General features: G+C 38.9%; 1 protein-coding gene across 9 annotated transcripts in view; it reads right to left on the bottom strand.

Moving 5' to 3' along the window:
- Window positions 1–4,660, bottom strand: part of CSNK1G3 (casein kinase 1 gamma 3) — an 82,889-nt gene extending 78,229 nt beyond the window's left edge. For 4 of the 9 annotated variants that reach the window (XM_032096074.1, XM_032096069.1, XM_032096072.1 and 1 more), the window contains exon 1: window positions 4,487–4,660. The gene's annotated coding sequence lies outside the window, so the exon portion shown is untranslated. The other 5 variants (XM_032096073.1, XM_032096071.1, XM_032096070.1 and 2 more) reach the window with 3 other exon arrangements.
- Window positions 4,661–27,989: the final 23,329 nt, after the last annotated feature.

The following is a 27,989-nucleotide window of genomic DNA, read 5'->3' on the forward strand; positions in this document are numbered from 1 at the left end:
GGTAACTATGATGGGTTAGTACAATGGCTCTTCTACTGCATGGGACACACTACCTGCTGCTCCTGCTGCTCACTAGCATCAGCACTCCATGCCTCAGTGGAGACATTACTCCCTCAGAGTAGCAGAAAGCTCACACACTCAATAAGCTGAATCCACTCAGTGGAGGATACAAGAGGCAAGACAGAGAGCATGAGTGGAGCTACAAAACTGCACAGACAGGAACGGAGCAGGGGAATGCCTGGTAGTAGAGAGAAGGGCCTTTCCAACAGCTGGCAGCACAGTCGCAATGACTGGTGCTTCACAGCCCATCAAGTGCATCTCTTCAAGAACATCACACCCCAGTGACCTCCATACGCAAACTGCCACCCAAACACCACCTTCAACTCTGCTTCTGCAGGAAACTGTTACATCTACATTCTGTTATTGCACACGGTTTACTGAATAAAGAGCATGGCAACTCACAAATTACTCAGTGAATAATTGCAGAGAATACAAGAAGGTGCGACAAACCACATACTTCAAACTGAAGCCCAGCCTCTGCTTGTCATAAAACATTTGTATTTTTGGCCTACTGAAAAGGACATCATCCTCCACTGTTGCAGTTCGCATCCTGTCTTAATCAAAAATAACATAATTTAAACACATGGTTGATGGAGTCTGCAGGGAAAAGAAATTATTTCTAGGGAAATGACATTAAATTATTAAGAGATTTCAGTGAAGTAAAACTGCTACTACAAAGTCTTGGCATGTTAAAAGCTAAGGTGGCTAGTAAGCTTAGAGAGAAGACCCTAAAGTATAGGAAAAAATGGTTGTAATTTTATTAATGATGTTACAGACGAAGTCAGATTAAGTAATAAACTTACTTGAATATGCAAATCTTACTTGGGTGTGTATCATGGGCTTCTGTGACCTACAGTTATCTGAGTAAACATTTTGGCAAAGACAGTTCTGATTGATCAGTATGTCTCCTCCCATTCCTAACTCCACTGCACAAGGCAGGATACCAGACACACAAATGGCAAGAAAACTGTTTTAGCTTTTCACACCTCCAGGATGTACTTATTTTGTACTAAATACCCTTCTTTGAACAGCCAAATGGAGATTTTAATGTATCTTATACTAAAAAGCTTTCCTACACAAACTCAAAAACACCCGATAAAGGAATGAAAAAGAGCGGGGAGTATAGTTCTTAAAAATATTCTCTGTAAGAGATAAGGAACACAGAGTTAAATAAACACCTTAGAACAATATGCTGGGAAACACATCTGTAATATTCGAAAATTGTTGTGTATTTAATAGTATATATTTATTTTTATATTTAATACAAATATTTATATATTTAATGTATATGTATATTTAATATAAAAATATTTTCTGCCCCTTTTCCTAGAAAGAATCCTTTTCACTTAAGGCAATGAATATATCATCTATAAAACACTAGAACAAAATATAAGAGGTGAGCTAAATCTGACCAAAATAAACTAATGCATATTTTACTACTATGAGTTTCAGAACTTCTTTTGAAAGTACTGCTTTCAGAAATCTCCCTAAGTAACCATAATCCAAACCAATTCCACAGCATGGACTGGTGTGTGATGTCTCCTCATCTACATCCTCCCTGTACCAAAGAGACATTAAATTGTAAGTGGCTTACCTAAGATCACAAGGAGGGACGGATGGTCCAGTCACTGTCTTCATCTGTGATCATCACCCTAGCTTTTAACTACTTTCTTACTAGTCTGCTTTTATTTAAGCAACTATTTAGCTTAAACACACCTATTTTTGTTCATCCAACTGTTTCAGCTATAGCTTACAACGTTCTAGAACTCCAGTGACAATGTCTAGGAGGCTACTCAGAATTAAACTTAGAAACAAGCTCAGCAGCATCAGGCTTGATCTCACTGCATTGTTTCTGCAGCCACACTGAGGAAGCATTAAAATGCCTACATAGCATAAAAAAAAATTAAGGACTATCAGAAAGTATAAAACAAGTACTTCAAAGTTATTTTTTTACCTTTTAATAGATATGGGAAATCAATTATATAGAAGTCTCAAAACATTTTTGAAAGTGTTAAAGGCCCCGCATACATTAGTTGGAAACATACCATTCCATTTACATTATTGAATTATTCCCCAGTATCACAGTCAGTTTAAGATCATCTGAACACAGACACAGCTGAAAAGGATTGTTCCACTCTTCCCCTAAGCACTGTCAGGTATTTTGCTCATACAACCTCAGGTGAGGTATGAGGGTTGACTGAGGACTCTTGACATTAATTTGCAGTTGAATCATTGAGCTTTAACTGTAAAGAAACAGTATGTCAAACTCCCTTAAAACTTTGTTATTCCTGTGGTTTGTGTGTGCTTTTAATTACACTTTTATGTATGCCATCCTAAAAAAATCACTTGAAAGTGAAAAGAAAAGCCTGAGGAACAAGATGTAGCTATATGTTTTGTTTACAGCAGACTGAAAAAAATGTTCAGCAGGAGAAAAGTTAGATAAAGACAGTTAATACAGCTGATCAGTACCTGTTCCTTAGAAAGTTCATTTTTGTAATCAGAAGATATTGGGGAAAAGTAACCACTGTCACTTCCCTATTCCTCATGTTCCATCTATTGCTGTCTCAAGGGCATAACTAAACTAAGTAATTCTTAAACATCATAAGACTTCCTAGTCTTTTTCAAACAAATTTTCAAGACAAGAATAGACAAGTCAGAAATACATGTAACTTTGATACTTCTAATCACAGAACCATTTAGCACAGTAACTAGTGAAACAAGAACAACTTTATTTTCATAGAACAAACTGCAGATACAGTGGGGATGCTAAGATTTGATACACTGCATGAGCTTTAATAATGCAATTAATTTAATTATGAGACTACCAAAAACTGAAAAATTACAACAGGAAGTAAATTCAGTCTTTTTAATCATACATAAGTAGGCTGGACAAGGAAAAACTCTTTTGTAGGTTCTGTTACTTTAGGGGAAGAAAAACTTCAGAAGTGTTAAGATATGGACTGTAACAGGTTGATTCTCTTAATTAATCTTAAATATATTTATCTTGATCACACAGAAGAAAAAAGCTCTACAGAAAACGTGATGAATGAGAACTGATACTCTAGATTCTGAAATTCACTTATATTTTATAAGCCAATCTATTTGATGCAAAGTGGCAAGAGAAAAAGATTAATTTCATTAGCTGAAAGTTATTCTCAGCTGATGTAAATAGTCAGCCGTTTGCCAGATAATTTCTCCATTTCAGGCCAGCACAACAAAATACCACTTTTTTCCACTGCAAATACTGTTTAACTGTTGAAACGTCTCAATTAAAAAGAAACTGACTAAGGGATATTGAGGTCGAGAGAAGACATCTGCTAAAATATAGCTAGCACAGAAACTTCTATCTCATCTTTACCCTTTAAAGCAAAATTGCATTACTCCCATCTTGGATTTTAACATCCCAATGCAGCTCAGGATAAAACGCATTCACTAGATAATTGTGTTCAGAAGAGGTATGAGAGTCTAAAGAGCAGATAAGTTGTTTATCCTTACAAGCAGTCATAACCCAAGCAGTAAGGCTTAATATGCTTAACAGTGTGCTTCACTTATAATCATGCTTAAGGACATGCACAGTATCTATTTCTAACTATGTATGTCAATACAACTGATCTTAACTACAAAATTCAGCAAGAAAAAAAAAAATCTTCGATTATATTCCAATTTCTTTTTACACACTGCATGTCACTTCAACGTTCATTAAGGACGTACCAGCAAAATGAACAGGAATGCCTGAAAATAAGCTCTGTCCAAGTTCCATGGCGGACCACTGAAATATCACTTCTAGAGATTTTAATTAATCAAACTTAAAACCATTACATTCAGAGTGCCTATAAATAACTTCCCATAAAGCAAAATAAAAGGTAAGAATAGAAGAGCACTGGCAGCTCAATTTCCCTCTAACCTGCTAATCTGCTAACCCAGCAGAATCGCACTCCAGCAACCTGCGTCTACAGAACAGGAAAACAAACTTACTTGTTCCTACAAACCCAGCTCAGTGCTCGGTCGGACCAACCGCCGCCAGCACCACCGACACCGGCTGCCAGCCAGTGAACCCCACCGCCGCGACCAACTCCTGCAGGAGAGGGCACTCGGAGGTCTCACAACGACGGCTTCTGACACCCGGGAGCGCAGCCACAGGGAGGTGACGGGCCCTTCCAGCGCCGGCCGAGCCCCGGCGGCACTGCCGGCGGCCGCGGGGTGCGCTCTGCCCGGCTCCCCGCACCCGCCTGGGGCAAGGCCCCGCACGGGCGCCGGCTCACTCTGCCCCGGCCGCTGCCGCGCTCACAGGGGGCTCCGCAGCTCCCGCCCGCCCCCCGGCCGCCAGGGAAAGGGGAAGGAGTCAGTCCAAGGCCTCGGCCCACGGAGGTGCTGCGGCCGCCGCGACCGACGCCGCTCCGAAAGGCGGCCGGGGACAGCGACCTACCAGGGAGCCGAGGGGAGCGGAGCGCACTCTCGGCGTTCGGCCCTTCACCTCCGGGCACTACTTTCCGTCCCGCCCCGCCCCTGGCGCGGGGCTCCGAAGGGGGGCCGGCCGGGGCGGTGCTCCGAAGCGGAGGTGAAGCGGCGGCAGCCCCGAGCGCCCGCCCCTTCCCACCGCGGCATAGGCGCCCTGGCGGGCGGGACGCGCCGCGCGCCCCTCGCGCGGGTGATTGACAGGCCGCGCCGGCCACTCTGGGGGCGGGAAGCGAACGCCAGGGCGGGGGAGGGGCGGGGCTTGCTGGTGGGCAGAGCCGGCAGCCAATGAGAGCGCCGCGGGGCGGGGCGGGGCCGCGAGGGGCGGCGCGGGGCGGGGCCGGGCACCAGTGCCGGCAGGGGTCCGGTGTAAGGAGGCTGAGCGTCGGCTCTCCCGTCAGAACCCCGAGATCCCGCTCGGAGGAGGCAGCGGCCCAGCTGCGCACTTCCCTCGCCTCAAGCGTCTCCTTAGTAGGGACAAAGGCACCTGTTCAGTGAAAGTCTGGCTTCCAGGGATTGCCCTGTGCCCAGAGGTGGCTGAGTCAGTGTCAGACGGCAGCTGCGGGGCGCCTGGAACCGCAGCTCTTTTGCATCCTCTGCTGGGTAAGAGTCCCCAAGTACCAGCATCCTTCGTCGCCGGGCGAACCGCGCCTGGCAGTTTCACAGAAATGCTGTGCCCGTCTTGTGCTCCCCGCGCTCGGCGGCGGCCACACCGCTTGTTTCGCACTGTCGCCACACGTGGGTGAGGTTACCCTGCTCGCCACACTCGGGCATCCTGCATTCCCTGTCCTGTGTATCCGTACAGGAAACGGGGAAGACAGAACCCCGCTCTCGCTTGATGTCTGCAACAGCTGCCACGTAATTATTTAAAAATATATATAAACGCTATATAACACCACCGACTTTGTGCCAACAGTCGTGCAAAGGAAAAGATCTTTAGGCCCTTTTTTAGTTCTCCAGTCAGGAGACTAGCATTTTAAAAACTTTGAAATTTGAGTAGCATTTAGGCCACAGAGGGTGTAAGGCTTTAAGTATTTTTTGTATTTGAAAGCATAAAAATAACTTTAAAAGTTTGTTAACAACTTGGTTTACAATCATAAATATGGAGGAGAGAGGATGCAAAGGGTAAGTGTTGGAGGTTCTGACAGCTCTTGGGAATATTGGTTGTTAAAATAATTTTTTAGCTAAAGTTGGCACATTCGAGAACATTCTAGAACTCCTTGTAGAAAAAAGAATTAGAAGCAATATACCCTCAAGAAACTTTCAGAAATCATTTGCTCAAGCTTCACTTCCTTGTCTTAGTAGACATTGAACTACTTTTGCCAAAAAATTCTCCATAGGCAATCTGTGCTGTTAGTCCTATTAAGAAGGATCTTGGTAACATTTAACTGTGATCTTGCAGCTTAGGCCCATTGATTATTGCCCTGTATTCATGCTAAGTATTTTGCAGTGTGCTGGTATATAGGGCAGGCCTCAGGAACGTCACTGTCTTTCATTCTCAGAAATGTGTTAACTCCTCGCTTACCCTGAGGAGCACAGAATCACCTTCAGAACTTCTCTCTGCCAGCAATTCACCTCGACCTCTCTAGCATCATACGTGACAGTACAGAGAGCTGGTGTTCTGCTTTGAAAGTTTCCCCTCTGTAAAAGATGCCTTTATCAAAGAGGAGTGAGCACATACTTAGTTCCAATTACTATTGCAGTAGTAGTGACAGACACAAGCATTCCACTCTCCCCAGCAACTAAGCAGAGACAAAAAACAGTCTTGTACTACTGTGATGCCAAGTTCATCAACTTTAATCAGAAATGGACACATATTCACAAGTACCAATACTGGTTTTCCCAACCTTTTCTAAATACAGCCTCATAAACCTAACAGTAAGTGCAGGTTTGGGGGGGGGTTGTGTGTAAAAGCTGTAGGATATTTTTCCAGTTATGACTGGCCATTAGTTCAACTTAACAAATTACTTGATTACCTGTAATTCTAAGATTTGGCTGATGAACATAAGGCAAAAGAGAAAGATGTCTTCCACATCTCAGAATTTAAAGAAAAGTGCATCGATTTTGGGTAGTTAGAATTACAGCTGGGCTGCAGTGGTGAAGAAAGTGGATGATTGCTACATGTAATCTTAATTTTTAAGAGCATCAGAGACATGCCATGCCATACATCAAGTACATAAAACAGAAAAAGAGTGCTGTGGCTTCAACTTTATAGTGTTCTTGTGGTTTAATCCCAGCCAGCCACCAAGCTCCACGCAGCACTCACTCACTCACTCCCCTACCAGTAAGATAAGGTAGAGAACTGGAAAAGTAAATGCCAGAAAAATTGTGGGTTGAGATAAAGACAGTTTAATAGGGAAAGCAAAAGCCACAAGCAAAGCAAAACAAGGAATTAATTTGCTGTTTCCCACATGCAGGCAGGTGTTCAGCCATCTCCAGGAGAGTAGGGCCCCATCACACATAGTGGTGACTGGGCAAGACAAACACTATCATTCCAGACATCCCTCCCCCCTTCTTACTTCTTCTGCCAGCTTTATATGCCGAGCATGACGCCACGTGATAAGGAATATGTCTGTGGTCAGTTGGGGTCAGTTGTCCCAGCTGTGTCCCATCCCAGGTCCTTGTGCACCCACAGCCTACTTGTGGTGAGAGGCAGGCAGGGAACCAAGCAGCCACGAGCAACAGACAGAGAAGGCTTTGGCTCCTTGTAAACACTGCTCAGCATTTACTAAAATATACATGTGTTACCACACATGGTGTTTCTAGCACAAATGCGAAACACAGCCCCATACTAGCTACTGTGAAGAAAATTTACTCTATCCCAGCCAAAACCACCATATGAACATCCCAAAAGGTGATATAATTTGCTATGTATATATATGGATGCTGTTCTAAGTGAAGGAAAAAGTACTTCCAGTGTTTAATCCTAGTCTGAGCGTTATTGCCCTCATGGAAAGGAATCCTTTGACAGTCCCTGCACACACAGCAAAGTAACAGAAATTGCCAGGTACCACACCTCTTAACTTTCCAAAACTTTTTATCTTTTTATAAAGTACATTATTATAAAGGTGACATGATACTTTGTTCCCCCTAATATTTCAGCTTGCATTTTAATACCATTTGGCACTATTTCACCAGCTGCTTCCAGTAGCCTACACCATTTTATTTATGCTGTATTTTTCTAATGAACTTATTCCCCCTTGCCATGCCAAAAATAGTAATTAAATACTAGATACTAATAAATTAAATTCTCGCACTAGAAACCCACAGGGGTAACATCTGGCTTTTAAGTATTATAGTTCCGCTTTCCCTTCACATCTTAAAAGCTCTTCCAGCTTCTTAAGATCTCTGTTCATTTCACACATGTGGAAGAAATGAATGTGATTCCTCCTTCCATCCTTTGTTTTAAATTCATACTGATTTCTAAATATTGGTATTTTTCTCACTGGCATAGGATTTGAGCCAGTCAAGCTCATTTAGAATGATTGCTCTCACTCTGGTATCTCAAACACAGTCCCTTCAAATTTCTTCCACTCAGGATCCTGTAACTTAATCCATGTGCCTAGGAAGATCTCAACACCTAAATATAGAGCTAAACAGGCAGTAATATAAGCTGCTGCAGTAATTTTTTTCTTTTTTATGGATCATCCAAATTCTGTTAAATTACCCTTTTGTTTAAGTTCTTTATTCTGGTCTAAAAGTTACCAGCGAGTGATAAAAAAATTACTGTGACACAGTACAGTATATAGTCACAAGCCAGCACTTCACCAGCTTTTAGCCCTATGTGGAGAGGCAGTGGAGGGAATCTGTTCCTGGCTGCTGCAAATGTGTGCCTACAAACAGAGAAAACAAACAACCCTGGGTACCCTTCATTTGTTCTAAAGTTCATGCAGTTTGGCAGCATGCTGATGTGAAGGAGAAAGCCTTACCTGGCTGGACTGAGCAGTATGCATTGCTGACTGGAATTGTAGTCTACTTTTAGGTTCCAAAATTAGAGGACCACAAGGAGCATTTTATCGTCCTTTTATGAACATAGCCCAGCAAGGAACCTAGATTTGTTAATACCGTAAGAGAGACACGTGAGGCTTGTGCAGGTCATGGTGTAGTGCTGTCATTGCTAAGGGTGGTGACGTGACCAGTTAAAGAATTCCTGTAATGCATCAATCTCATACATCATACAATCATAAAAAATAGATAGAATAAATAGAAATAAAAAAGTTACTCACTTCAGCTGTTTATGTCATCTGACTCACGTACAAATGTTATACTACTTTCTCTTCACAATCCTGAAATTCTTGGCTGAGCTAACTGCTCAGCCATTTGTTAGCCACCATTTTTCTTTGGAAGAACTCCCCATAACTGGGGAATAGTAATCCTACATGAGGGAGAGATGTGAAAAAGTTCTGGGATCAGGTTGATTCCCTCCATAGTAATGGACAAAAATGAGCTTTTAAAAGCTGCTGGAAATCAGAATTGCACCAAAAAAAAAGAAAAGTGGAAAAAAAACCAAGCAAAAAGAGGACATGAGAACATGTAGACCTTCATTGCTGATATGCCTCAACTGCATCTAAATCTGTTTCCATACAACTGGTGAATTAGCCCATTAAATTGTATAATGAAAAATACGTGAGTCAGGTCAAGTGAAAGGACTGAAAAGGCCACATACGTAAGAACCACATGATAAGGTACAGAAGATCATGCACTTTGGCAAAATGCTAGAATTCTGGAGTTTGAGATACTGATCAGTGATCTGATTGTTGATCTAAGGCTGCTTCATGTACAGAGAGGATTTTGTTTGTTTTAAGCATTTAATCATAGACCTGCTTAACCTATTGTAATCACGTTGTCATTTATCCAAGAGGTTGAACAGAACACACGTATTTTTTCATTTAAGTAGGAGTGATCATCAAAGCTCAAAATTCAGGGACAAGAAAACATGGAGATTGAAAGTTTTTGGCAAAAAATTAAAGAGGCATTTGAAAAGGTTTTCTGTCCCATAAGCACTTTCAAAGCTGAGCTTCCCAGTAAATGTTGAAAATAAAACTAGACACTTCTCTCAGAATATTTAGAAAGAAATGTATTGATTTCATTATAAAGCTACTTTGTGGTTTTCATCCTATGGTTCCAATTTTAAGTATTTTAATTTAAAGCTGATACAGGTTGGTTTTTTTTTAATTGAGGGGGTTTTTATTAATATAGAGTATTTTTAAGAGTAACTTTTCTTTTTCATCAGTATAAGATTCCTTATATTCTGTTTATCCCATTTTCTGTTTTCAGTATGTTTTAGTAGTGTCTCCGTAATTCTGGAAAAATAATGAAAAAAACCTAAACCAAAACCCAGAAGAATACTGCTGTGATGTAAATTTTTTCAATCTTTTTCAGGCACTGGATCTTTGTGATTATTTCCCTCTCTTACTGTAACAGTAAGGAAGTACAAATAAACTAAGTGTTTCAAGCTATTCTGCAACATTTTCTTTCATAAGAGTAGGTAGTAAGGTTCAAGGTTTTTAAAATGCTGCATTTGCTAATATATCACAAACTACACTGGAAACTGTACTTTATTTTTATGCCAGCTGCTAAACAGTTCATTATTTGGCTTTAATATTCATTGTTCTCCCCAATCCTTTCCCTTGAAGAGGAGCAACAAATACTCCTTTGAATCTAGATTTTTACCCTTGATTACACCCAAGATTCTGCCCTCAAATCTGTTCTCTAGTTTATTAACTGTTTGAATACTACTTCAGAAAATCAATAGTACACTAGTCACATTAGGGTTTGGCTTTCTAATTGTCTACCCAATCAATAGCATTCTGCTCATTGACCCTAAAAATATTTCCTGAAATAGAGTAATTGATCAGATACAGAGCTACATGGCAAAATTATGGCTGTGCTACCGAGCCCAAGTGGCTTTTGTATAGTAGAAGCTAGAGAATGCTCTGAAGATTTGTATCTTATTATGTACTGTACTGGCTCTTATGAAATTAATGGGAATGCATTTAACATTAAAATGTTAAAGAGAAGTAACTCATATCCATCATTACTCAAATCATGCTTTCCTGTTGGAAGTAACTAGTTTTACAGTAGTAAAATGCATGTTCAGATTTGTATTGCTTCTGCTTGGTTTTCCAGATATAAATATTGCACTGTATCTTACATTTCTCTGAAAAATGGACTGTATTTTACAGATAGAAAATTAAGGAAGAACTGAACCTAAAAAATAACTTTGTTGTTAAAACACATTCAAAAGGAGATTCTCTTGTCTTTATTTAGGTTTCTATCTATGCTATTGATTCATATGAGTTTCTTCCACTAATTTTGACCCTAAAGAAGTGCTACGTATCTTTTTAAGATATGAGTATTAAATTTCTGAAAATTGGATTCACATGGATTTGGAGGACAAAATAAGATCACCTGCCCAATCCAGAAATAGAAACCACTTATAAAATCAGATGGAACATAAGGGATGAAATAGCTTGGCTTCCGTAACATCACTACCTTTTCATTAATTCAATAAAACCTGTTTTTAAGGTCTCTCTATGTTGCTGCTATTATATAATTTTCTCTGGATACTTGCCAATGATGTGCTGAAAACATGGGCATTTCCACAAAACTCACCTTCTTTATTCATGAAGAATAATAGTATATTATTGTATGGTATATAAATGCTAAGCTCAGAGGATGATTACTATTACAAGATCAAGGACATTTCTATGAATCGCTCTTTGTGAAAATCCTTGCATTTGTAATCTACAAATTCTGGCAGCTGTTTGCTGTACTGAAAAAGAAAAGGATTGTGTGGGGAAAGGTAGAAAGATAAGATAAATACAATACGAGCTTTTTTATTTTTACAAATAGTTGCTATATGTTATTAGACATGTTTGAGGTTTGTTTTGTTTTCTTTTGAGTTTCGGAAAGTTTGCTTGTTTGGGGGGTTGATTTTGTTTGTTTGTTGCGGGGGGGGGGAGGGGTGTACTGGTGTCCCAGTAATGGATTTATTACTTCAATTAGTTAAACTTCTGAATTTTTTTTTGTCAATTCAAAAATCATGCAAGCAAATTTCTAGTTCTAAGAATCATATTTTATCCTTAGTTATACTCTGTCTCTAAAGGTTACAAAGGTAAAATATATCCTGATTTATAATCTTGTATGAGCAATTGAGACAATGGAATATGCTGTCTTGAAGCAGCTAGTGGATCCCTGAATTAACTAGTTTATATATTTCTTAATTTTTCCTCCGTTTTTCTTCCTTTTGAAGACAAAGATGTATTACTGCCCAGAGGTGTCATCAAATGCTTCCCATTTCCATCTGGAAAAAAAAGTTGACTTTTAGAAAATTTCCCAAAGCTTTCCCCTAGGAAAATTACATTGATAAGGCACCTTATAACCGCTTTGTATTCATAGAAGCCCCATCTGAAGAAACTCTTTAAGATAATACCAGTCTGATTTAAAGATACACTGAGCAGTTTCCACCTGCTCCGGCCTGAAGCATGTTTTGAAATCAGCCCTTGGCCTTTATATGAGAACAAATGCAAACAGCATTCCACAGGATTTTTGTTATTTGTCCAAAGGACCTGAACCATCACTGCCCAGGGATTAGTAAGAACATAGCAGTCACATATAAAACTGCCCCCACATATTTTCCAAGTCACTAATTGCTTTCAGGTCAGGGAGTTCCTGACACTGCTGTCCTGGGTGTGCCCTCAGTCAGAGGGGACGCAGCATCTTTACCACAGACGTCCTTAGTACGTCCTCAGTGGGAATTTGCGCTTACTGGGCGCGTGTGCTGGCTCCTTGTCGGAGGAGGCACAGCAGGAGGCTGTTGGTCTGGGCCTGCGTCACCCGGAGGCAAAGAAGCAGAGAGGACCTTTTGTTATGGGTTCCAAAAAGTTTATGCGGTGGGGTGTCCAGGGACCAAAAAGACAAGGAGAGGGACTGTGCAGGGGATTTTATAGGGGGTGGATCAGGGCGCAGAAAAGGGGAGGAACCAATAGGGCACTAGTAAAGGGGAGGAAACAATTCAATGGCAACCAATGGGTGTAACAGAGGGGCGGGAGTTACAACAGGGAGCCAATAACGAACCAAATGTGGAAGAACTTTCTAGAACAGGGGGAGGCGGTTTAAGTCACAGTGCTATCCAGGGGGATGCAGCTTAAACTTCTGTGCCGCCTATTAACCCACCCTCTGACTCACTGTCTTGGGCGGGAAATCTACCCATGGGATGGCCTTGGCCTGATTGACATTTGACTGCCACAACCCAGAAGTGGGCTGGGCCACTGCAGCAAGTTTCTTTGCTTTTGCTGTTTGGTAACCCTCAATAGATCTCTTTTGCAATGTACTCAAGGCTCCATTTGAAGTCATGTCGTGTCTATGCACTGACAACATCCTGTAGTGGGGAGATTCACAGAAAATGTAGCTGCTGTGAAGAATTTTGCTTATTTTGAACCTGGCTCTTCTTGGCCTTTACTCTTGTTAGAAGTCCTGCTTAATTTATGCCACCAGTGGTTTTGCAACCCCTGACATAACCCTTACTAAACTGATTTGGGGGGGAAGAGGGGTTCTTTGTTTTTTTGGGGATTTTTTTCCAGACTGAAAAATCCCACCTTATTCTTTTGTTCCTTGTAAAGAAGCGTAAAGAAACTGTAACATGCATTGTTCATCCTTATTACCCTCCTCTGAATCTTCTACAATTCCAATACATCTCTTCCGAGATACGGGGATCAGGATGATCCTCGTTGGTTCTTTCTGTATTACTTTTCAAACAATTTTTAATTTCCAATTTTCTTTTGTTTTGGCCTATATAGAGCATTAAGTTGAAGTTTTGCACATAAAATAAGGTCCATCTTCTGCATAGCTATGATCAGCCTGCCTTTTTATGTGTGAAACTAGGGTTCTTTTGCCACAGGTCCATCATTTCACATTTGTTTGTCTGGAAGTTCACCTGGCATTTCAGCTGGCAAAATTTGGCCGTATAAGATGCAGGAATTTTTATCATTAGATCATCTAAAAAATCAGACTGGTACACATTTCTAAGATACATTTAAAGTACAGATCAAGCTTGGGTTTGTAGTTACCTTTTGTTTTGAAAAAAAGTGACACTAGAAGATGAAAAGGCAAATGACAAGACATTTATCTTAAGAAAAAATGGAAATTCCATCACACTAAGTATAGTACAGAAAGCAATTGTACCACTGAAGATTTATCTCTCAGCATCTGACTCAAAAAAAAATACTCTTTTCAAAGAGTAAGCAGTTTGCTCTTTTTCAAAACACTGCAGCTAAGTTATATTTTTTTTCCCATTTAAATAGGCCTTAAGTTCATATCTTTGTTTTCCTGTGTGGGACAAAAAATCCCTCAGTGTAGTTTCAGACAAACCCCACACTGCATAACGGCATCCAATCCCACTTTCACTGCATATCTAAAGGTTCGAAAGAGTGTGAATGTCCACTTCATGGACAATAGAAGCTATCTAGCAGGATATGGCTCTCTAATGTTTTTGAAGTTGTTGAATTTGAGGAATAATGAAGATAAGTGTTAAGACAAAGAAAATATAGGAAGTTATTTTCTGCTGGGAAGACAGAGAGAGTGGAGGAAGGAAATCCTTTAAGGTGTCTGGACCAAAATACTTTTGTTGTGAGAGAAGTGTGTCTTATTTGTTCTTAGTGTAGTTAATAAAAGCTCAGGCAGTGTGCAATGTATGCATTTTACTTCCCGTCACAGTCTGAAACGCAAGAAGGAAAAAAGAAAAAGTTTAAGGGTCTAAGTTACCAAGGCATCGCTCAGATTAACAAAATCTAAACAAGAAGCTGTAGCACTGCTTGTGATATAGGCTACACGGTATAAAGATAAATATATATTTTACACTTACCCTAATAGCTTTAACTCTGCTGTTATTATTCTTCAAATTCTATAAAGTTCCATATATTCTACACTATTTATATTTGTGTAGAGTAAATTCTCAATTATTTCACTAGTTGTTAGTGGTTTGTTTTTTTCTCTGGCAAGGCTAAAAAAGTAGAACCTTGAGAATTTGAAGAAACTATGAAGTCTTCTCTTATTCCTGTTATGCCATTAACATGCTATCCATTCTCAGCCCACTGTAAAAATTTTGAACTACTTTCTTAGTTATTTAGATCATTGTCACAAAACAAACACAAGCAAAAAAAGAACATAAAACCCCAACCAATCAACCAAATAAAAAAACCTAAAACAGCTAAGCAATTACAGCAAGGGGAACTACTTTTTGTGTCCACACACAGTGTTGCCAAAATTAATTAACATTGCATACCAAGTGTATTTTTAATATTCAGCCAAAAGATTCTTTTATCCTCCATCTGAACTATTCAAAGGAATCATTCCCCCCTCTCCTCAACTTCATAGCCTTCTTGGGAAAATATACCAGCACTTTTTCCTGCTTTGCAGCTGGATAAAGCAGTCTAACATTGCTTTTTCGCTTCTAATAAATTTGTTCCTGAATTTTGTGACCTATACTCATGTAATTTCTTGAAATCATAAATTAATTAAATCTTAAAATCACCAATTTTAAATTGTCAGTGCATGTATTGTACGTATGTAAAAATTAGACACAGCTAAATTAAAAAATAATGTTCTAAGAGGCCCTTAAAGATCACAATTTCCAACACCCTGTCTCACGATTACACCTACATTAATTCAAGCCAATGCTAGTCTAATCTTTTCCCAAAAGATTTCCAATGGCCATATAATTGGGCAAATAGCCCAAAACTCACCCTTGCTTTTAGTACTATGTCAGTCTATAAATTCTATACTGCTGGAAACCGAGGGGGGAAAAATCCCCATCTTCTTTATGGGGATAATATTTATAATATTATGTTATTTGCCAACTATATCAGAGAATTATAGAAATATGAGTTTACCTGAAGTATATAATCAATACTTGCAGGTGAACTTCTGTGCCAAAAAAAGAGGAAGATAGAACTGGGTGACTTAATACTGATGTAGCTTGATCTGAAAGAAATTAAGTAATTCATGTCCTAATCTGAAGTCTTTTTAAAGTCAATAGAAAAAATGTGGAAGGTTGGAATGCTATCAAGCATTCGCGTTGATAATTTAATCCACCTTTCACTTGAAAATTAATTATTTTTATTCATCTAAAATTCTTTTTCTCCAGTAACATATGCAATTAGTTTGTTTTGTCATGGAACAAAAATATGGAATAGTCACCAGGTATAATTTCCTTTCCCACTATAACAGTTTTTGATCTGGAGAGGACATACTTTTCTCTACCATGTAGAATTACTGTGAGCCAATTGTAAAGTTATACGCGTTCTCACTATTGAGAAGAAGTCATGCAAAAAATTTAAGACCTGAACGCTCCCAAACATATGAATAGCTTTTCTTCCACATGAATTATTCTGTTGACTTCACCAGGACTGCTTACATTTTTCAGGCATGGCAGGGTGAAGATTATAATTTTTATGATGTTAAAAATCCCTTAATAATATAAAATCGAGGCAGGAATTACTTAATGTTAAGAAATCACAAAAATATGTCAGTTATCCCCGGAATACAATACAGTGAAAACCGAATGCAAATAAACCAGATTTGAATATGTAGATATCCAGTAAAATAAAATACTTTTAGATTACTGCTTTTTCTGTTTTAGTATAAGTCGTCAACATTTGTCAGTGTCTCTTCTCATTAAAACATTCTTCTCACTAACACATTTCAGCCCTTGATTCTGGGGCATTCATGTGATCTTGCCTAATGCCTAGGGTGGAATCCACCACCCATCAGTGCAAGTAGGCATTGTGTGACTTCAGCCCCAAAAATTCCTAATTGGAGCCCTGGTTACATGCAATTAAAAGGTAAATTATTCTATTCAAGAGATCCATCCTTAATGTACAGGTTATTTTTCTGTATTAAAACAGATAAAGCACTTTAAAAGTACCTGGTGCTAATACTCTGTAATGCTGCATGTTCTTCTTGGCAATATACAGCACCAGTAAGAAAGTTTTCATTGCATTTTTTGGATGAATAAAGTAGGAAAAACAACAAATCTTCAAAATTTCTGCTTTTTAAAAAAATATTTCTAGTACCATTCCTGTCTTTTCAGTAAGTTGCTCTGAATGTAAAACTGCAGTTAAAAAAAAAGTGAGAGAATACCTGGAAAGGGATGTGCTTCTGTGGTGTAATGATCATTAATTTTAGCAATACGAGTAAAGTTTTCAATTCCTTTAGAACATACTTTTAGATGTTATTTTAATTTACACTGCTGTATCATTCACTTACCATTTTGCTATTAAAATCTTATCCAAGGAAAAGACAAGCACCAGAACATACTAGAAATAATTTCTGAATCAGCAACTAATGAAAGAGTCTAGAATTTTAAATAAATATATTAAATTCTTAGAACTTTTTTTAGAGGCCTTATTGATTTCCCGTGGAAAGATTTTTGGGGCTTGACATATTAGCATACAGCAGAATGTATTAACTTGCAAATTAATGCAGTGTATGTATTCTCCCTGGAGGTGGAATGATATGGAAATTATCTACGTACAATTCTGTCTATTACTAAAAATGTATGTCTTGAGACCAGTGTCCTTTGCAATCTAGTTGTTCTGATTGCATTTCACTATGATCCAAATTGCCTCATTCTAATTTTTTCAAGGTTATTTACAGGTTGCAAAAGAAAAAATACAGGCACTGCTAAATTTTGCTTATCCAGGACTGTGAGTACTATTGATTTTTACACACCGCTTTTATAACCTTAGAGAATTTATATTGAAGGCAAAACTAAAATCCTCACTACCAGTAAAGAGGTATGGAAGAAAAGTAAAATATTAAAAAAATAAATTATATCTTGTTTAGTCTTTGGGCATTGCCCACTTTAAACACAGAATTTAAGACTTTAAAATGTTTCTCTGATTCTGCTATGAAAGCAAGAGCAGAAGGGAAGGATCCAGGCTAGAATACTTTAAAAGTATTAGACTGCACTAGCAAGACAAAGTTCTTAGGTTTTCAAGAATCAGTTAATTGGACTGGGAAAAAGTATTTAACATGCAGAATATTCAGTAATGCAATATTCTATAATAAAATTAAACACTGTCATTTGCAGTAATTAGTCTCCAACACTTATCCTAGGCTTGTAGTCAAGTGAGGATTTGGAAGAGTGCTATGCCTGACAGATAGTTGATAATTGACATATCTTAGTATATATTAGTAGTGAAGAAGAGAGCAAGAAACACTGTTTTCCTTTAATATATGTCAATATTTTGTACAAAGGAACACTGATCCTTCTTTGAAGCATCTAGTAATTAGTACTAAGGAAAAAAAACCCAACCAACTATGATTGATTTACAATGGTCTTACATAGCTCTGAATCTGTGCATTCTCCTGCCACACTAGATGCGTTCAACACTGTGAAAATCTAAATAGGTAATATTCATGGCCATTTTATTATAAGTAATAATGACAATGGCCACACTTTACGCTTCCATATCTCATGTATTTCCAGTAATGGTTATATGCTTTTTAACAAAGGTGAAAGAAGGAGACCTCACACAAAACGTAATTGAGTCAGCATCTCTGTATACACAGGCAGAGATTGCAAACTTTGAATAAATTTTATTATGCCTACAGAAACATTCTGTTGGTTTAGACTAGGCATTTCATCTAGGCACTTTACCTGAATTTTATTTTTCACATTAAAAATATATTTAGCAGTAGCCATGTGCAGTATGGTCCAGCATCACTTTATGCATTAGAGACAAAAAAAACCAGAATGTCTTGTGTAGTGTGAATTTATTTATTTTTTTTCAATTAATAATACTGCCCTAATTGGGCAAGATGTAATGAAGTAGGATTAAGAAAATTAATTTAAAGCTTGTTATCCCTAAAATATATCCTTTTTTCACTTTGCTGAGTGCTATTAACAGAAAACATGTAAGATCAGGTGAAGATTGGCCACTATATGGGAAATAACGCATCTGACTGATCTTAAGAGACATGGTGCACATTTTACAATTGTGTGAAGATCACTGAAAATAAAGAGTTACCTATTTATATTCCATCGTTTCAGCTTCCTATTTCTTAAAGACTAAATGGATGATTAAATTCTAATAACTAGTACCAGAAATAATATTAAAAACTGTATAAGAAAGTAACAGTCCTTTGTTTACCACTGAGAAGTATTGCAATAGAAATCCTAAGCACAACTGAAAAGCTTTTCACAGGAATACCTCTGAGCATAACTCCTTGATGAATCAAAGTAGAAAGCTATGTATCACACATTTACTTTAGAAGAATTTATATCTGCTAGTTCATTTTTCCCTCATGAAAAATCAAAGGAGATCTTTTCTTCTAAACAAGACTAGGAAAAATAAATTGTGTCCACACTGTGTCTTGTCTGCAGTTCTTTTTGATAACCACTTAAAATGTGGGTAGCATTTCTGTCACTGTCTGGTGAGCTTTCCAGTGGCATGAAAGGAACATATACTTGCATTCAGTGTACAAGCTAATTTGCAGTGAGCATTGGATACTTGATAAAAAGCTGATTGTGCAATGCAATACATAATCTGGCCTTTTCTGCATTTCAGTTTTACATTCTGTACAAAATTTCTTAAGTGATTTAGCTTGTGAAAAAGAACACAGATGTTTCACCACTGCATATTTTGCTGCACTTTCACTCTTGTTTTAATCTGCACCAATAAAGTAATGAGTCTTTGAGAGATGACCAAAATGGGCAACTGGGTCAAGTTTCTGGTTTTGGTGTCCTTATAGACTGACTTCATTGAACACAAAATTGTTGAGCTCCAAAGTAAGGTCAGAGAGAAAATCAATTTTTCACTTTGGGTATCTCCTAGAGAATTTCACTCCATGTCCCTCAATGGAGTGAAAGCCTTTGATTTTGCCTTCCTGGTGAGGGAGGTCATACAAAATTTCTGGGGATGGTGGCAAAATTAATGTACACATAAGGGATTTGTATCTTTGGAACACTCATGCTCCAAAGCTCAATGGATTATTTGAATGGACAGTTATAGACACTTCAGGAGAGAGGCAGAGCAGTCAGGGCGGAGGGGTAACACCACATGTAAAGGAGGGGTCAGACTGTACAGTGTTTACAGCTGGGAGTGACATGGTTGAGAACCTTTGGGTAAGGATTAAAGGAAAAGTAAATAAAGCAGATGTTATTGTGGGAGTTTAGGACAGATCAGTCAGCCAGGATGATGGCACCAGTGTATTATTCTAAATTGAATTGATGGAAATCTCCAGACCAGTTACTCTTGGTCCTTACAGGTGACTTCAGATTCCCAGAGGTTAACTGAGTCTGTCATACAGCAGACACAAAGAGGTCCAGGAAACTCCTGAAGCACCTCAAAGAAAACACTTTGGTACAGGTACTAAAGGAGTGGAGTGGAGTGATCTCTTCTCTCTGATGTCTGGTGTTAAGACACAAGGGAATGGTAAAGCGGATATAAGAAATACCTCAGGAAGGTAAGACTGAATATTAGAAAAAAGTTCTTCAATGAGAGGGTGGTCAAGCACTGGAACAAGCACCCAAGGGAAGTAGTCATGGCCCCAAGTCTGTTGGTGTTCAAGAAGAAGATGACTTGTCTTTACTTTGCCTTATAGGAGTTGGACTCAGTGATCCTACTGGGTCCCTTTCAGCTCAGGGATTTCAGTTCTGCAGTTCTGTATCCTATATTTAACTGTCTTTTAAGTACTTTTCACTCAAACAGTAACTTACATAAACTTTGTGAGGGGGAGAAATGAGTCTATTCATCTTTGTGACAGTTGTAATTTTTTACACAATTTTGAGAATTTAGAAATTTAAAAAACAGCTCACATACAATCTGCACATCAATTAGAAGGAAAAAGAACCCAATATATATAACACAGCAAACACTGTCTAGAAGCAAATGAACTTCACAGCACGTGATAATTAGCTCCAAAGGTACCTTTGTATATAATGTGTTCTGGATAGGATGCCATAATGGAATGTGGAGGAGTAAACTAATGTCTTTATCATTCCAAAGCATCCGTGGGCAAGTCATACAATCCTTCTATTAAAGTTATCCATCTCCATAATGAGATTAAAAAAACTGTCTCTAACTCTCTGTCCATCTAGTCCATCTAAGACCAGATGCTAACTCATACTGGCAGTGTTACCAATTACAGAAATAGTCTGTGTGAGCAAATCCATACAAATGCAAGTATAGATTACTGCTTGATAGACTGCCTTTTCCATGTATCACTATCATCTATATATGCCTTAAGGACCAGCTTTAGCACACTTTCAATATTGTGGTCTTTGGCACTGTAATATTCATATCTGTTATTTTTTGTTAGGTAGTTGCTATATACATATTATTCATGTTCTGTTATTCATAGAAAACAGCAAAGACTAGTTTCTAATTTAATCCTCTGTGAGGAGTTATTGTACAGGCTAGCACAGATACTTGAATGTGACTTGCATCACTAGATTTTAGCGTCACAATCGTAGAGATGTATTTGACCTTCATTTTCTTTTTTTCTATAACAATAGGAATTTTCCAAGAATATTAGGTTATGCATGTGTACAGATATAATCTTAGAAATCACATATCTATGGGAAGAAATATAACCCTGAGTTAGAACAGTGACTGAGTGCCAGCAGTTTTTGATTAATGTCATTCCCTCAGGGCAGAACAGCACTAGTGCTTTTTGTCATTATTAGTTCATTAGGACCACGTAACTACATTGCTGATGCTTACTCTGAGACTTCCACTTGCTTTCTCGTAACTACATTTACATTTTCAGTTGTGATAGAGGAATTGGGAAAGAATGTTATTACACAGAACATGCTTCTTTTCCTTTTTTTCTTCACTTAATGTCTGAAGGACACTTACTATGTACCCTTAGCACACGACAAGTTGATCCAAACACCTGTGCAACCCCCAAGTCATCTCTGAGTCCATTTTCCCTTTAGTTTTTCATTGGATGTGCTCCTGCCTACTCTTAACCTATGAAGTCTAAATAAATTTATTAGCTGTATATATCCCATTATTAACAGTAGATCTGGTAGCAACCCAAACTGGAATAACAGACCCAAGTGACTTTTTCTTAAAATACTCTAAAAAATATCTCATTTTAGCATCTTTGCTACCACTTATCACAGACTACAGATGTATTTTGATGTTTTTTTGTTACAGTGGGGAAACTGCAACACACGTATCAATCAGCAAGGCCCATGGAAAAGAAATCTATATGGACTGATTCTTGATAGATGTTTCAGAGATGTTTATTTCTCCAGCTGCATGGCCGAGCTCTGCCGAGGAACTGCGGCAATCCCGGGACCCGAGGGTCCTTGCCCGCGCAGGGAACACAAAACAACCAATGGGGAACGAGGCTGACCAGGGGCAGGGAAACCCCGTGTCTGTGCCCTCAGGGCCCCTCTCCCAGGGCTACACGGCGGGGGGGAGGGACCTGACATTTTTTTGTCCTTGATTTCTCCACTCTTATATTATACAGCACATTCAGCTTCATTAATGTTCTCTTCAAAAAAAGAAAGAAAATGTCTTCAAATTTATTAAGACCAGCAAAGCCTAATGCATAGATAAAAGAACTAAAATTTGGGAGACCAAGGTTCTCAGTTTTTCACTGACCTGCCAGGTTATGCAAGCTGAGATGATACCATTCTCTTTGGTTAAATGACAAAAATCCACTGTGTTTGCTGTTCAAATCCAACCTGAACTGTGTGGATAATCTTCCTCCTTGCAGACATGTAGGAATATGTCTGTAGTCACTTGGGACAAGATCTGAAATCCACTGAAGTTATCCCTTCAAAGAAAGGGAAAACATCTCTTCTTACTGACTCATGGTTCTGAATCAGACCCATAGTTTAACTTGGTGTTTAACTTGCTAGCTCTTTCAAGATACAAGGAGTTTCCTGGAAATTAAAAAGTGATAAAGGGAAACTGATCATATAAGAGATTTCCTTCAACGTTATCATAAGGAGATGTCATTTGCTGAAAGTATTTAAGTTAAAATATCGGTCACAGAGTAACCTTTAAGACATCTTGTCTCTCAATAAGTAAGAAAAATGAAAGGTCTCTAAGAATACTAGAACACTGAAAAACAGAGCCCATGAAATATTCTCATCTTTACAGAATCTTTTCCCCCCCTCAAATGTTGACTGAAAGTTTTTCTCCTTCCAAATAATTAGGGTTTGGTAATTCTTTTTTCTTCAGTATGAGCAATATTTGCTAGGTGAGCAGCCAAACAGTAGAAGACCATGAGACCAAAGACAAGTCATTATGTACCCATTGACAGCATCTTTAGATTTCAAAGCCGTTAGCCATTTTCAGTCTGGAAATTTCTATCACCAACAATTTCACACAGACTATGACCTACTACTTTTACTGAAAAGGTCTGAAAATTTAACAGGAACAATCTGGTAAGCTACCTGAAAAGTCCTAGAAGTGTCACAGCACAGGAGTGCTTAAGGGAGATCCAGAATCTATTCCGATATTCTTCAGGATGCTCTTATTTTTCATCATAGAGTTCTAGATTGTGCTAGACTTAAGAAAATAACAAAGACAGTGTTTTGTCCCTAGTTTGGAAATATCCATGGGATACTTTCTGTTAATTTTTCATGCATATAATTGTCTGTTTCATTTTTAGATCCAATTCCTCTAACAGATGTGTTGGGTTGACTGTGGCATCTACTGCCAAGTGCCCACTGCTTTATCACTCCCTTCCTCAGCTGGGCAGCAGTGATAGAATATAACAAAAGGCTCATGGCTAGAGATAAGAACAGGGGGAGATCACTCACCCATTACTGACAGGGATAAAACAGATTCAACTTGCAGAAAAAATTAATTTACTTTATTGCCAATTAAATCAGAATGAGAATGAGAAATAAAAGCAAAATCTTAAAACACATTCCCCCATCCCTCCCCTTTTCTCGGGCTCTTGATCTTTTCTGCCTCCTGCCCACAGCAGCACAGGGGGAGAGGGAATGGGGGCTGTAGCCAGTGGGGGCTTCCCAGAGGGTCACAGCCTCCTTCAGGCACTTCCACCTGCTCTGGTGTGGGGTGCTCCACAGGCTGCAGGTGGATCTCTGCTGCCCTGTGGTCCTCCATGGGCTCAGGGGCACAGCGGCCTCTCCACAGGCTGCACCGCGGGCTGCAGGGAAATATGAGCTCCAGCACCTGGAGAAACACCTCCACCTCCACCTTGGTGTCTGCAGGGCAGTTGCTCTCACACAGTTTCACTCATTTCTCCTGGCTGCTGTTTCACAGCCATTTTTTTTCCCTTCTTAACTCTGTTTTCCCAGAGGTGCTGTTACCATTGCTCATGGGCTCAGCCTTGGCCAGCAGTGGGTTCAGCTTGGAGATACCTGGAATTGGCTCTATTGGACATGGATGCAGCTTCTCACAGAACCACCCCATAGCCCCCACTACAAAAACCTTGCCACACAAACCAAGTACAACAATTTTTCTAATTTTCATTGATATTCATGATGCATGATATCCATGAGTACAGTTCATGGAATTGAATTAGGCATCACAATAAACTGTCCAGTGTCATTTACACCATTTACACATACCACAGCTGTCAGTGGAGAAGAAATAGTATTTTACTAATTTTTCTGAAGAAATATAATTCACCATTTGTATCTCCCATTTTCAGAAGAATAAAACTTATTGCTTTTTTAATCTAATCTTTGAAAAGAACCTTCAGCTTCCCTTCTTAAATTCAAATATCCCTTGTTGAAATGATGGTTTTTTCTCCTCCAGGTCATGCACCATGGATCAGTGATTCCAATTCTAAATTTCGCCTTAAAGACAGTATTTAAAATTCATCTCTCATATTCAAACTTCATCTGAAGTATCTTACTGAGGCTGTTTTATGATAAGAAAGAGCAAAACTCTTAAGGATACTTCAAAAGTATTCCGAAGTGTAACCAAACAACCATAAGAAGACTAATTTTAGAACACACATTCCACTTACATGCAATTTAAATCCCTGCTACAAAGGGGTACAGCTATTTATTATTCTCTCTGCATGAACAATCCTCAAGTGTAAAAGGAGTTCCAAGACAGGTTAAATAAGAACTAAGTAAGTGATCCTAAGCCAATTAGGAATGCAGCAAGTAGAAATCTTTCAACGTCAACAGAAATACATTTTAAATTTTTTATTTAAGAGAAGGAAGTAAAGAACGCAGAATGAGTAACTTTGTAAAATGTTAAATAGTAAAATGGAGACAAAATTGACACGTCCTGTCAATGGGAACTGAAGCTGTGATTGAAAAAAATAACCATGCCAAGAAAAATCATTTCATAATTATAAAGAAGTGTTGAAACTTAATAGGCTCAAAACCAAGGAGATAAACATAAAAAGTGCTGATTAAAGCATTTAATAATAGTAGTCATAAATTATTAACTCAATAATTAGTTTAATCATTGTCTAGATGAAGAAAATTTTGTAACCAATGCTAACTTAAGCATTGTACCTAGCATTCACTACTTGATTTGATTTTGTGGGCTAATTTATAATATGTATTCACCTGAATTTAATTATGTTGTTTCCCTAGATATGTGGGGTAAGTGAAGATAGTAGTGAAGCAAAACTGGACCATCTCTATCTTGTTCACAGAAATTTGATTACAAATTGACAAATTAGTATTTTAAGTGCTACAGTTCTAATTCTGTTGCTCAAAGAGAAGCATAATAACATTAATTTGTCAAAGGTGCATTAAAAAGTCAAACTAAGAAAATGGAAAAATATATTAATATAATGTTATAGAAACTGATTGTAGTTGAAACAGGCCATTTTATGACTTGTTCTCAGTCTTTGTCTTTTTTTTTTTTTTTCTGTTGTATCTTGGGGGTTTTTAAGTCTATATATTTCAGATAGATTAAAACAGTTCACAAATTATTAGAAAGAAATGTGCTCAATGGCAATAATACATAAAATCTTTTTAATGCCAGCATTGTCTTTATATTGTTTCATTTAGATGCCTTTCCAACTCTAGTACATTTATTGAAGTCTGACAGTCATTAGGTTTTCCCTGCTGTTTGGAGTTCTCCTTAGTTTGGAGTCAATAAATGCATTTAGAAAAGGGCATAACATATTTCAAGAAGGCGTATTTTACCCATTCATCACCATTGTCAAGCTCTAGATCATCAAAAGACTCCCTAACTCCTCCACTTCCTAAAGAGGGCTCTCTTTCCCTGCTGATTCTGAATAGTTTATAGCCACTTGTTGCAGCATTCCAGAAGCACAAGTCATCCCACTATTTTTCCATGATTGCTTACACTGTAATTTTTGGGCTTCACAATGTTTTCCATTACATTTCAGTTGGGCTATCAGTCCTGCCACCTTTAGGGGAAGAAGACCTAATTCCTGTATGACTGTTCTCAGGTGCTTCTATGGTTTCTAACACTTAAACACCCATCCCTGCTGCACAAATTAGTACAGGGGCAATTCAAATCTGCTACAGTGTCGACTTGCACACCACCCCCTTGAATATTTTTGATCATCAAATAATTTGCTGACAAATGGGGTGCACCTGTCTTTAAGGGAGAAAAGGATCTTCACTCAGGAGTTAACAAGCCTCACTGAAGGAGTTTTAAACTACATTTGAAGGGAAAAGGGGATAAAAATAGGCTCACTAGAAATAAGCCTGGGAGCAGCATGCCTGATGATCAAAACCCACAAAATTCTACCAGGGATCAGTTTGACCAGTCTCAGAGTTAGATACCAATCTGTTACTCTCTTGATCTGCTTCCTGTTTCTTCCTTCATCATTCCCTGCAAGTGGAACGATAGAGAAGAATTTTACATGTGCTCCTGATCCCTTAACCAGTTAGTCACAAGATGCTGAATTCCCTTTTTGATTGCCCTTAGATTTCTTATGGCAATTTCTTCACTGCCTGCCTGAAAAAGTATTGATGGTTAATAATTTGAGGGCTGTACCAGAGTAGAAAGTTTCCTCCTAATGTCTTTAACACAGCTCCGAGGAGCAATAGACTTTCTCTAAGGAGTGGATCCAGTGTACATATTGGGCTTTTTGTTCCTCTCACAAGAAAGTCTCTTATGACAATGACACATCTTTTTTTCTTTTTCTGTATGGAAGCAGTCTTGACACAAGGAGTAGGCTGACTCAACCTCAGCGACATGTCCAACCTAGATGAACCACCCTTCTCGTCACTGTTCAGCTGCACTTGCAGAGCCTTGTACCTGTTATGCCAGGGCACCTGGGAAAGGTGGGGTAGTAATGGAGGGGATGCTCCGCTATGCAGGGCAGGAAGTTGTCACCATTTCCCCCCTATCCCTTAAGCCATGGTGTTCTGCAGATTAAAGATAGGATAGGATAGGACAGGACAGGACAGGACAGGACAGGACAGGATAGGATAGGATAGGGAATCCCCTGTATCATGCATCCTCCCAGGTCTGTCCCTGGGAAGGTAGGGGGTTTCTCAAGTAGTCTATCTCTCACTCAGACTCTCCAATGCTGCTCAATCTACTCACTGCCTCCCACAGTTCTGTCACTAAGTGAAGGTGTTCCTCTACCTGGGCACACCTCCCACATGTGTGCTCACTGCTGCTGTCGAGTATTCTTGCATAGATCACATCTTGCAGCTGACACCTTGGCAGGCAAATGCGCGAGATGAGATACACATAGGCAAGACTGTGATGACATAATAAGGAAACAAACCTTGGTGGTTCTAGGATGCATAGAGAAAGACTGCAAAATAAATGTAGATTATAAGACCAAGAAGGTCCTATTGTCTTTTTAATGTCTTTTTATCTCTCCTTCTATCTCCTCCTTTTTTTTGATGAAAAAAAGTCTTTACTAAAAAGAGTTTACAGTGATGAGGCTCTTGGCACAGTTAATACCTGTAACATCAAGATAAAAGTCAGGTTAGGGCCAGGAGTGAATGTCAAAGGATAAAGTTCCATGAGGTAGGTGACCTGATTTAAAGGCTTGCTGTTGCCAAAAGAAGAGATTCCACATGCTTTGCCATGTGCAGACATAAACACCTATAAACCAGCGTTGTTAGTCCCATGCTCTCAGTCTTTTCTGCTGGCTCTGGCATTTGTCTGTCCCTGTGCTGAACCAGTCCAGCTTGCTAAATAGGTGAAAAACAAATCCATGAACAGTTACAAGAAGAAGTGATTTTTTTTTTCAACAGTAGTTCACAAGACTATTATTTTAATGAATCACACCCAGAGAAATCAATTTTCAAGTAAAAGAGCCGTACAGGTAAACCCTGTTATCATCAGGGTTCCCTCACTAGCCCAAATCACTCACTTTTCAGAGGTCTGCCTCCAGGTTTTGTGTAAAAAGTATCTATAAAAACAACCTGCCTTGCAGAACATGACAGTGGTAGAAATTTAAGAGCTCAGACTGGAGAGACAGAGAGTTGCTGTGCCACATGCAGCATTATATGCCCAAAGATGACACAACGAAAAGCAGCAGCCAGAATTGAACTTGGGCAGATTCAACTC

The sequence above is a fragment of the Corvus moneduloides genome, chromosome Z, assembly GCF_009650955.1.
Source record: "Corvus moneduloides isolate bCorMon1 chromosome Z, bCorMon1.pri, whole genome shotgun sequence".
Taxonomy (NCBI): domain Eukaryota; kingdom Metazoa; phylum Chordata; class Aves; order Passeriformes; family Corvidae; genus Corvus; species Corvus moneduloides.